Source organism: Pseudophryne corroboree, chromosome 1 (assembly GCF_028390025.1).
Source record: "Pseudophryne corroboree isolate aPseCor3 chromosome 1, aPseCor3.hap2, whole genome shotgun sequence".
NCBI lineage: Eukaryota > Metazoa > Chordata > Amphibia > Anura > Myobatrachidae > Pseudophryne > Pseudophryne corroboree.
In genome coordinates, this window is record NC_086444.1 from 1,179,896,162 (window position 1) to 1,179,907,453 (window position 11,292).

General features: G+C 45.5%; 1 protein-coding gene across 2 annotated transcripts in view; it reads left to right on the plus strand.

The window, feature by feature from the left end:
- Positions 1–11,292, plus strand: part of LOC134929685 (cytochrome P450 26B1) — a 50,617-nt gene that overhangs the window by 21,138 nt on the left and 18,187 nt on the right. The window lies entirely within an intron of this gene.

Genomic DNA, 11,292 nt, shown 5'->3' on the forward strand with positions numbered 1-11,292 from the left:
GCAGCAAGCAAATACAGTCTAGAACAGCAGTTCCCAAACTTTCTAGATTCATGGCTCCCTGGAGTACTGTATCAACATTTTGTTTTTTTTTACGGCACCCCTGGCGAGTAGTTTCTTATTCAGAAATTATGATTGGCTAGCACCAGAAGAGCCGTAAATGTGCTCAAATGCACGCAATGTTATGTTGTCGCACCGGTGACGGTAAGTGCAGAGCAGGACGGGGCGTCCTGTTTGGCTGCACCGACTGCATGGTGCCTGTTTGAAATGTCCACACACCCTACAGTTACGGCCATGGGTGCCAGCACTGGTTTTGCCCATCGTATTGACCATAAATAATTAGATTCGGTCCTGGACCACCAAATCGTGGCACTCCTGCAAGTACTCCGTAGCACCAAAGGGTGCCACTGCACCAAGTTTGGGAACCATTGGTCTAGAACTCAGGTTCTCAAACTCAGTCCTCAGGACCCCACACGGTGCATGTTTTGCAGGTCACCTCACATAATCGCAAGTGAAATAATTAGCTCCACCTGTGGACCTTTTAAAATGTGTCAGTGAGTAATTAATACACCTGTGCACTTGCTGGGTTACCTGCAAAACATGCACTGTGTGGGGTCCTGAGGACCGAGTTTGAGAACCACTGGTCTGGAATACACACACGCATTAAGGTTTCTGTAGCATATACAAACTTGATAAAATACACAAAGAGCCATGTGATAAATGCATGACGATGCTGATAAACCACCAATCAGAGGTGGCTTGCTGGTACTGGCGACCAACCTCATCATTAATTTGTGCCACTTCTTGGTCAGCCGCAAATGGCATTTACATGCAGGTATACAGCTCTGTGCTGGTCTGCATCTGTTCACTTTGGCTACATTAGTCCAATCCTTCCCGCTCTGCCTGTCTGCATAACTGCAGTGGATGTGTAGTGTCCAAGGTCTATATAGAGTGTGATATGATATACTGGCGGTTGGGATGACGGCGCTCAAAAGACCGGCCACGGCATCTCGAAGGAGGCAATCCCGACGGGGGCTAGGTAACTATACTTACGCTCCATCAATACCCCCTAACACTCCCTTCTCACAGCCTAACCCTAGTGCCATACCCGCTAGTGAGCAGCCAGCGCAGGGGGCCCTGAAGTTTTTAAGACTTGTGGCCACACAGCAGTGTTTTAAATTCAGGCCCAAGCAGCGCTGGGCTCTCCCGGTGGCTCAGAGGCGTGAAACGCTGTGGAATGAAATCATAGGTCACGCTGCCATATGCCGTCGTCATCCCGCCCACGCAATACTCTCTTTTCTGTCTCTCTGCAGTGACATGGTCACTGAGGTTTCCGCCACTACTGTGGGGGGCTGGGGCAAAAATTTATGTATGTTTTATTTTTTCCTCTGTGTGGGCCAGTGGGTTTTATATTTTTTGCTGAGAGCCAATGTCTTTGGTTTTTTTCCTGTTGTGGCCAAGGACATATAATTGAAAAATATGTTTCAGAAAAACCTGAAAATAATAATAAGTATCAATATATGTTGATATTTGTTATTGTACATTCTGTTTGAAAAAAATGTGGTGTTCTTTGGCAATTTCTAAATCTTGTTCAGTGTGCCGCGAGTTGAAGAGGTTGAAAATCACTGATACAGGGTGTAATAGAATTGTATTGTGGCCGTGTCCAGTGGTCGGGTCATGTTGGGGGTGTATAGTGTCCTATGGGGGTCATTCAGACCCGCTCACACGCTAGCTTTTATTGCAGCGGTGCGATCGGTTCTGAACTACGCATGCATATGCTCCGCAATGCGCAGGCGCGTCGGCCGCCGGCAACAGGGACAGCGACGGATTTAACAAAGAAAGCGATTGCACCGGCGATCGCAAGAAGATTGACAGGAAGAGAGCGTTTGTGGGTGTCAACTGACCCTTTCTAGGGAGTGTCCGAAAAACGCAGGCGTTCCCAGCCGTTTGGAGGGAGGATTCTTGACGTCAGCTCCTGGCCGTATCATCGCAGCGGCTGAGTAAGTCCTGAGCTGTGCAGAGACTGTGCAGCTCTCTGCACGAGCATTCGCACCCCTGCACAACAACTACCCCCTCCCCCTTTAGGCGGCAACTACCTGATCGCAACACTGGAAAAAAACGCCTGCCTGCGATCAGGTCTGAATCACCCCCCATGTCTGTAAAATGTATTCTGCACAGAAGAACAGTTTCTCCTGCCCCACAGAAAGTGAATTTGGATATTACTTTCAGATGTTGGCAGTATGTATCATTACATAATTTTCGTAACAGGATTTGGCTCCTGGGGATGTGTTTGAAGAGCACGTCTGTCTCTCTCAACAAAATATATGGGCTGTTCAGTTGCTGTTCTACTGTACTAACCACGCGGAATTAGTCCGCGACGCAGGTTCTAAGTTAATTTATATTACAGGATAACATTAGAATGTGCTGTACACTGCCAAACTATTTTTTTTTTTAAATTGATTTTAAATTTGAGTTCTATCATCCGTAAACAGGTGTGAGGGCGCGATCTTGCTATAACGCACAGACGTTTGGTCACATTCTTTATATTAAATTTACCAAGAGAAAAAATAAACCAAAGTTACACTGTGGAAAAACAATCCCAGAGGTTTTTTTTTCCTGTACATGTTTAATGTGCAACTTTCCATTTTCCATTTAAACACGGCAGTTATTGTCGGATGAATGAGCGTTTGGTGTATTGACAGGCGCTGTGAAACATTGCTATATACTGTATTGGGAGAACTCCTTAACTGCGTCCATAGTTCTCCAGCAATATTGCCTCAGTCCGCGGTCGCCTCTGCTGCTGCAGGTTACAGCGGCACTCTGAGATATGAGGATAAGATCACCACTGCAGTGTTCTATGGTGCTGGGGGACTAGCCGGGTGTTTTCTGTCAGTCCTCCTCTCGCACAGCTCTGTGGGACTGGCAGGCATCTTACATAACAGGTGATATAGTGTACCCAGCGTGACACAGAATTCCCTCTAATCTGAATCATTGTCCCCAGGAGTCTCCTTGTACGGTGTTAGAATTCCTTGTTTGGCTGTTGCTAATTTCTTCTGGAGGTCGCAGGTGCTTCGTAACATAACTCTAGACAAGGTGTTTACATTGGAAGCGCAGACATAATCTTACCACTACATGTGTGTGTTTTGTCCATGTGCATTGAGGTCAGTGGACTAGAGCATTGCGCAGTAATGAGTAGAAGAGAGCACTGCGCAGTAATGAGTAGAAGAGAGCACTGCGCAGTAATGAGTAGAAGAGAGCATTGCGCAGTAATGAGTAGAAGAGAGCATTGCGCAGTAATGAGTAGAAGAGAGCATTGCGCAGTAATGAGTAGAAGAGAGCATTGCGCAGTAATGAGTAGAAGAGAGCATTGCGCAGTAATGAGTAGAAGAGAGCATTGCGCAGTAATGAGTAGAAGAGAGCATTGCGCAGTAAGGAGTAGAAGAGAGCATTGCGCAGTAATGAGTAGAAGAGAGCATTGCGCAGTAATGAGTAGAAGAGAGCATTGCGCAGTAATGAGTAGAAGAGAGCATTGCGCAGTAATGAGTAGAAGAGAGCATTGCGCAGTAAGGAGTAGAAGAGAGCATTGCGCAGTAATGAGTAGAAGAGAGCACTGCGCAGTAATGAGTAGAAGAGAGCACTGCGCAGTAATGAGTAGAAGAGAGCATTGCGCAGTAATGAGTAGAAGAGAGCATTGCGCAGTAATGAGTAGAAGAGAGCATTGCGCAGTAATGAGTAGAAGAGAGCACTGCGCAGTAATGAGTAGAAGAGAGCATTGCGCAGTAATGAGTAGAAGAGAGCATTGCGCAGTAAGGAGTAGAAGAGAGCATTGCGCAGTAATGAGTAGAAGAGAGCATTGCGCAGTAATGAGTAGAAGAGAGCATTGCGCAGTAATGAGTAGAAGAGAGCATTGCGCAGTAATGAGTAGAAGAGAGCATTGCGCAGTAATGAGTAGAAGAGAGCATTGCGCAGTAAGGAGTAGAAGAGAGCATTGCGCAGTAATGAGTAGAAGAGAGCATTGCGCAGTAATGAGTAGAAGAGAGCATTGCGCAGTAATGAGTAGAAGAGAGCATTGCGCAGTAATGAGTAGAAGAGAGCATTGCGCAGTAATGAGTAGAAAAAGAGAGCATTGCGCAGTAATGAGTAGAAGAGAGCATTGCGCAGTAATGAGTAGAAGAGAGCATTGCGCAGTAATGAGTAGAAGAGAGCATTGCGGAGTAATGAGTAGAAGAGAGCATTGCGCAGTAAGGAGTAGAAGAGAGCACTGCGCAGTAATGAGTAGAAGAGAGCATTGAGCAGTAATGAGTAGAAGAGAGCATTGCGCAGTAAGGAGTAGAAGAGAGCATTGCGCAGTAATGAGTAGAAGAGAGCATTGCGCAGTAAGGAGTAGAAGAGAGCATTGCGCAGTAAGGAGTAGAAGAGAGCATTGCGCAGTAATGAGTAGAAGAGAGCATTGCGCAGTAATGAGTAGAAGAGAGCATTGCGCAGTAAGGAGTAGAAGAGAGCATTGCGCAGTAATGAGTAGAGGAGAGCATTGCGCAGTAATGAGTAGAAGAGAGCATTGCGCAGTAATGAGTAGAAGAGAGCATTGCGCAGTAATGAGTAGAAGAGAGCATTGCGCAGTAATGAGTAGAAGAGAGCATTGCGCAGTAATGAGTAGAAGAGAGCATTGCGCAGTAATGAGTAGAAGAGAGCACTGCGCAGTAATGAGTAGAAGAGAGCATTGCGCAGTAATGAGTAGAAGAGAGCATTGCGCAGTAATGAGTAGAAGAGAGCATTGCGCAGTAAGGAGTAGAAGAGAGCATTGCGCAGTAAGGAGTAGAAGAGAGCATTGCGCAGTAAGGAGTAGAAGAGAGCATTGCGCAGTAATGAGTAGAAGAGAGCATTGCGCAGTAATGAGTAGAAGAGAGCATTGCGCAGTAAGGAGTAGAAGAGAGCATTGCGCAGTAAGGAGTAGAAGAGAGCATTGCGCAGTAAGGAGTAGAAGAGAGCATTGCGCAGTAATGAGTAGAAGAGAGCATTGCGCAGTAATGAGTAGAAGAGAGCATTGCGCAGTAATGAGTAGAAGAGAGCATTGCGCAGTAATGAGTAGAAGAGAGCATTGCGCAGTAATGAGTAGAAGAGAGCATTGCGCCGTAAGGAGTAGAAGAGAGCATTGCGCAGTAATGAGTAGAAGAGAGCATTGCGCAGTAATGAGTAGAAGAGAGCATTGCGCAGTAATGAGTAGAAGAGAGCATTGCGCAGTAATGAGTAGAAGAGAGCATTGCGCAGTAATGAGTAGAAGAGAGCATTGCGCAGTAATGAGTAGAGGAGAGCATTGCGCAGTAATGAGTAGAAGAGAGCATTGCGCAGTAAGGAGTAGAAGAGAGCATTGCGGAGTAATGAGTAGAAGAGAGCATTGCGCAGTAATGAGTAGAGGAGAGCATTGCGCAGTAAGGAGTAGAAGAGAGCATTGCGCAGTAATGAGTAGAGGAGAGCATTGCGCAGTAATGAGTAGAAGAGAGCATTGCGCAGTAATGAGTAGAAGAGAGCATTGCGCAGTAATGAGTAGAAGAGAGCATTGCGCAGTAAGGAGTAGAAGAGAGCATTGCGCAGTAAGGAGTAGAAGAGAGCATTGCGCAGTAATGAGTAGAAGAGAGCATTGCGCAGTAATGAGTAGAAGAGAGCATTGCGGAGTAATGAGTAGAAGAGAGCCTTGCGCAGTAATGAGTAGAAGAGAGCATTGCGCAGTAATGAGTAGAAGAGAGCATTGCGCAGTAATGAGTAGAAGAGAGCATTGCGCAGTAATGAGTAGAAGAGAGCATTGCGCAGTAATGAGTAGAAGAGAGCATTGCGCAGTAATGAGTAGAAGAGAGCATTGCGCAGTAATGAGTAGAAGAGAGCATTGCGCAGTAAGGAGTAGAAGAGAGCATTGCGCAGTAATGAGTAGAAGAGAGCATTGCGCAGTAATGAGTAGAAGAGAGCATTGCGCAGTAATGAGTAGAAGAGAGCATTGCGCAGTAATGAGTAGAAGAGAGCATTGCGCAGTAATGAGTAGAAGAGAGCATTGCGCAGTAATGAGTAGAAGAGAGCATTGCGCAGTAATGAGTAGAAGAGAGCATTGCGCAGTAATGAGTAGAAGAGAGCATTGCGCAGTAATGAGTAGAAGAGAGCATTGCGCAGTAAGGAGTAGAAGAGAGCATTGCGCAGTAATGAGTAGAAGAGAGCATTGCGCAGTAATGAGTAGAAGAGAGCATTGCGCAGTAATGAGTAGAAGAGAGCATTGCGCAGTAATGAGTAGAAGAGAGCATTGCGCAGTAATGAGTAGAAGAGAGCATTGCGCAGTAATGAGTAGAAGAGAGCATTGCGCAGTAATGAGTAGAAGAGAGCATTGCGCAGTAATGAGTAGAAGAGAGCATTGCGCAGTAATGAGTAGAAGAGAGCATTGCGCAGTAATGAGTAGAAGAGAGCATTGCGCAGTAATGAGTAGAAGAGAGCATTGCGCAGTAATGAGTAGAAGAGAGCATTGCGCAGTAATGAGTAGAAGAGAGCATTGCGCAGTAATGAGTAGAAGAGAGCATTGCGCAGTAATGAGTAGAAGAGAGCATTGCGCAGTAATGAGTAGAAGAGAGCATTGCGCAGTAATGAGTAGAAGAGAGCATTGCGCAGTAATGAGTAGAAGAGAGCATTGCGCAGTAAGAGTAGAAGAGAGCATTGCGCAGTAATGAGTAGAAGAGAGCACTGCGCAGTAATGAGTAGAAGAGAGCATTGCGCAGTAATGAGTAGAAGAGAGCATTGCGCAGTAATGAGTAGAAGAGAGCATTGCGCAGTAATGAGTAGAAGAGAGCATTGCGCAGTAATGAGTAGAAGAGAGCATTGCGCAGTAATGAGTAGAAGAGAGCATTGCGCAGTAATGAGTAGAAGAGAGCATTGCGCAGTAATGAGTAGAAGAGAGCATTGCGCAGTAATGAGTAGAAGAGAGCATTGCGCAGTAATGAGTAGAAGAGAGCATTGCGCAGTAATGAGTAGAAGAGAGCATTGCGCAGTAATGAGTAGAAGAGAGCATTGCGCAGTAATGAGTAGAAGAGAGCATTGCGCAGTAATGAGTAGAAGAGAGCATTGCGCAGTAATGAGTAGAAGAGAGCATTGCGCAGTAATGAGTAGAAGAGAGCATTGCGCAGTAATGAGTAGAAGAGAGCATTGCGCAGTAATGAGTAGAAGAGAGCATTGCGCAGTAATGAGTAGAAGAGAGCATTGCGCAGTAATGAGTAGAAGAGAGCATTGCGCAGTAATGAGTAGAAGAGAGCATTGCGCAGTAATGAGTAGAAGAGAGCATTGCGCAGTAATGAGTAGAAGAGAGCATTGCGCAGTAATGAGTAGAAGAGAGCATTGCGCAGTAAAGAGTAGAAGAGAGCATTGCGCAGTAAAGAGTAGAAGAGAGCATTGCGCAGTAATGAGTAGAAGAGAGCATTGCGCAGTAATGAGTAGAAGAGAGCATTGCGCAGTAATGAGTAGAAGAGAGCATTGCGCAGTAATGAGTAGAAGAGAGCATTGCGCAGTAATGAGTAGAAGAGAGCATTGCGCAGTAATGAGTAGAAGAGAGCATTGCGCAGTAATGAGTAGAAGAGAGCATTGCGCAGTAATGAGTAGAAGAGAGCATTGCGCAGTAATGAGTAGAAGAGAGCATTGCGCAGTAATGAGTAGAAGAGAGCATTGCGCAGTAATGAGTAGAAGAGAGCATTGCGCAGTAATGAGTAGAAGAGAGCATTGCGCAGTAATGAGTAGAAGAGAGCATTGCGCAGTAATGAGTAGAAGAGAGCATTGCGCAGTAATGAGTAGAAGAGAGCATTGCGCAGTAATGAGTAGAAGAGAGCATTGCGCAGTAATGAGTAGAAGAGAGCATTGCGCAGTAATGAGTAGAAGAGAGCATTGCGCAGTAAAGAGTAGAAGAGAGCATTGCGCAGTAATGAGTAGAAGAGAGCATTGCGCAGTAATGAGTAGAAGAGAGCATTGCGCAGTAATGAGTAGAAGAGAGCATTGCGCAGTAATGAGTAGAAGAGAGCATTGCGCAGTAAGGAGTAGAAGAGAGCATTGCGCAGTAAAGAGTAGAAGAGAGCATTGCGCAGTAATGAGTAGAAGAGAGCATTGCGCAGTAATGAGTAGAAGAGAGCATTGCGCAGTAATGAGTAGAAGAGAGCATTGCGCAGTAATGAGTAGAAGAGAGCATTGCGCAGTAATGAGTAGAAGAGAGCATTGCGCAGTAATGAGTAGAAGAGAGCATTGCGCAGTAATGAGTAGAAGAGAGCATTGCGCAGTAATGAGTAGAAGAGAGCATTGCGCAGTAAGGAGTAGAAGAGAGCATTGCGCAGTAATGAGTAGAAGAGAGCATTGCGCAGTAATGAGTAGAAGAGAGCATTGCGCAGTAATGAGTAGAAGAGAGCATTGCGCAGTAATGAGTAGAAGAGAGCATTGCGCAGTAATGAGTAGAAGAGAGCATTGCGCAGTAATGAGTAGAAGAGAGCATTGCGCAGTAATGAGTAGAAGAGAGCATTGCGCAGTAATGAGTAGAAGAGAGCATTGCGCAGTAAGGAGTAGAAGAGAGCATTGCGCAGTAATGAGTAGAAGAGAGCATTGCGCAGTAATGAGTAGAAGAGAGCATTGCGCAGTAATGAGTAGAAGAGAGCATTGCGCAGTAATGAGTAGAAGAGAGCATTGCGCAGTAAGGAGTAGAAGAGAGCATTGCGCAGTAAAGAGTAGAAGAGAGCATTGCGCAGTAATGAGTAGAAGAGAGCATTGCGCAGTAATGAGTAGAAGAGAGCATTGCGCAGTAAGGAGTAGAAGAGAGCATTGCGCAGTAATGAGTAGAAGAGAGCATTGCGCAGTAATGAGTAGAAGAGAGCATTGCGCAGTAATGAGTAGAAGAGAGCATTGCGCAGTAATGAGTAGAAGAGAGCATTGCGCAGTAATGAGTAGAAGAGAGCATTGCGCAGTAATGAGTAGAAGAGAGCATTGCGCAGTAATGAGTAGAAGAGAGCATTGCGCAGTAATGAGTAGAAGAGAGCATTGCGCAGTAATGAGTAGAAGAGAGCATTGCGCAGTAATGAGTAGAAGAGAGCATTGCGCAGTAATGAGTAGAAGAGAGCATTGCGCAGTAATGAGTAGAAGAGAGCATTGCGCAGTAATGAGTAGAAGAGAGCATTGCGCAGTAATGAGTAGAAGAGAGCATTGCGCAGTAATGAGTAGAAGAGAGCATTGCGCAGTAATGAGTAGAAGAGAGCATTGCGCAGTAATGAGTAGAAGAGAGCATTGCGCAGTAATGAGTAGAAGAGAGCATTGCGCAGTAATGAGTAGAAGAGAGCATTGCGCAGTAATGAGTAGAAGAGAGCATTGCGCAGTAATGAGTAGAAGAGAGCATTGCGCAGTAATGAGTAGAAGAGAGCATTGCGCAGTAATGAGTAGAAGAGAGCATTGCGCAGTAATGAGTAGAAGAGAGCATTGCGCAGTAATGAGTAGAAGAGAGCATTGCGCAGTAATGAGTAGAAGAGAGCATTGCGCAGTAATGAGTAGAAGAGAGCATTGCGCAGTAATGAGTAGAAGAGAGCATTGCGCAGTAATGAGTAGAAGAGAGCATTGCGCAGTAATGAGTAGAAGAGAGCATTGCGCAGTAATGAGTAGAAGAGAGCATTGCGCAGTAATGAGTAGAAGAGAGCATTGCGCAGTAATGAGTAGAAGAGAGCATTGCGCAGTAATGAGTAGAAGAGAGCATTGCGCAGTAATGAGTAGAAGAGAGCATTGCGCAGTAATGAGTAGAAGAGAGCATTGCGCAGTAATGAGTAGAAGAGAGCATTGCGCAGTAATGAGTAGAAGAGAGCATTGCGCAGTAATGAGTAGAAGAGAGCATTGCGCAGTAATGAGTAGAAGAGAGCATTGCGCAGTAATGAGTAGAAGAGAGCATTGCGCAGTAATGAGTAGAAGAGAGCATTGCGCAGTAATGAGTAGAAGAGAGCATTGCGCAGTAATGAGTAGAAGAGAGCATTGCGCAGTAATGAGTAGAAGAGAGCATTGCGCAGTAATGAGTAGAAGAGAGCATTGCGCAGTAATGAGTAGAAGAGAGCATTGCGCAGTAATGAGTAGAAGAGAGCATTGCGCAGTAATGAGTAGAAGAGAGCATTGCGCAGTAATGAGTAGAAGAGAGCATTGCGCAGTAATGAGTAGAAGAGAGCATTGCGCAGTAATGAGTAGAAGAGAGCATTGCGCAGTAATGAGTAGAAGAGAGCATTGCGCAGTAATGAGTAGAAGAGAGCATTGCGCAGTAATGAGTAGAAGAGAGCATTGCGCAGTAATGAGTAGAAGAGAGCATTGCGCAGTAATGAGTAGAAGAGAGCATTGCGCAGTAATGAGTAGAAGAGAGCATTGCGCAGTAATGAGTAGAAGAGAGCATTGCGCAGTAATGAGTAGAAGAGAGCATTGCGCAGTAATGAGTAGAAGAGAGCATTGCGCAGTAATGAGTAGAAGAGAGCATTGCGCAGTAATGAGTAGAAGAGAGCATTGCGCAGTAATGAGTAGAAGAGAGCATTGCGCAGTAATGAGTAGAAGAGAGCATTGCGCAGTAATGAGTAGAAGAGAGCATTGCGCAGTAATGAGTAGAAGAGAGCATTGCGCAGTAATGAGTAGAAGAGAGCATTGCGCAGTAATGAGTAGAAGAGAGCATTGCGCAGTAATGAGTAGAAGAGAGCATTGCGCAGTAATGAGTAGAAGAGAGCATTGCGCAGTAATGAGTAGAAGAGAGCATTGCGCAGTAATGAGTAGAAGAGAGCATTGCGCAGTAATGAGTAGAAGAGAGCATTGCGCAGTAATGAGTAGAAGAGAGCATTGCGCAGTAATGAGTAGAAGAGAGCATTGCGCAGTAATGAGTAGAAGAGAGCATTGCGCAGTAATGAGTAGAAGAGAGCATTGCGCAGTAATGAGTAGAAGAGAGCATTGCGCAGTAATGAGTAGAAGAGAGCATTGCGCAGTAATGAGTAGAAGAGAGCATTGCGCAGTAATGAGTAGAAGAGAGCATTGCGCAGTAATGAGTAGAAGAGAGCATTGCGCAGTAATGAGTAGAAGAGAGCATTGCGCAGTAAGGAGTAGAAGAGAGCATTGCGCAGTAATGAGTAGAAGAGAGCATTGCGCAGTAATGAGTAGAAGAGAGCATTGCGCAGTAAGGAGTAGAAGAGAGCATTGCGCAGTAATGAGTAGAAGAGAGCATTGCGCAGTAAGGAGTAGAAGAGAGCATTGCGCAGTAATGAGTAGAAGAGAGCATTGCGCAGTAATGAG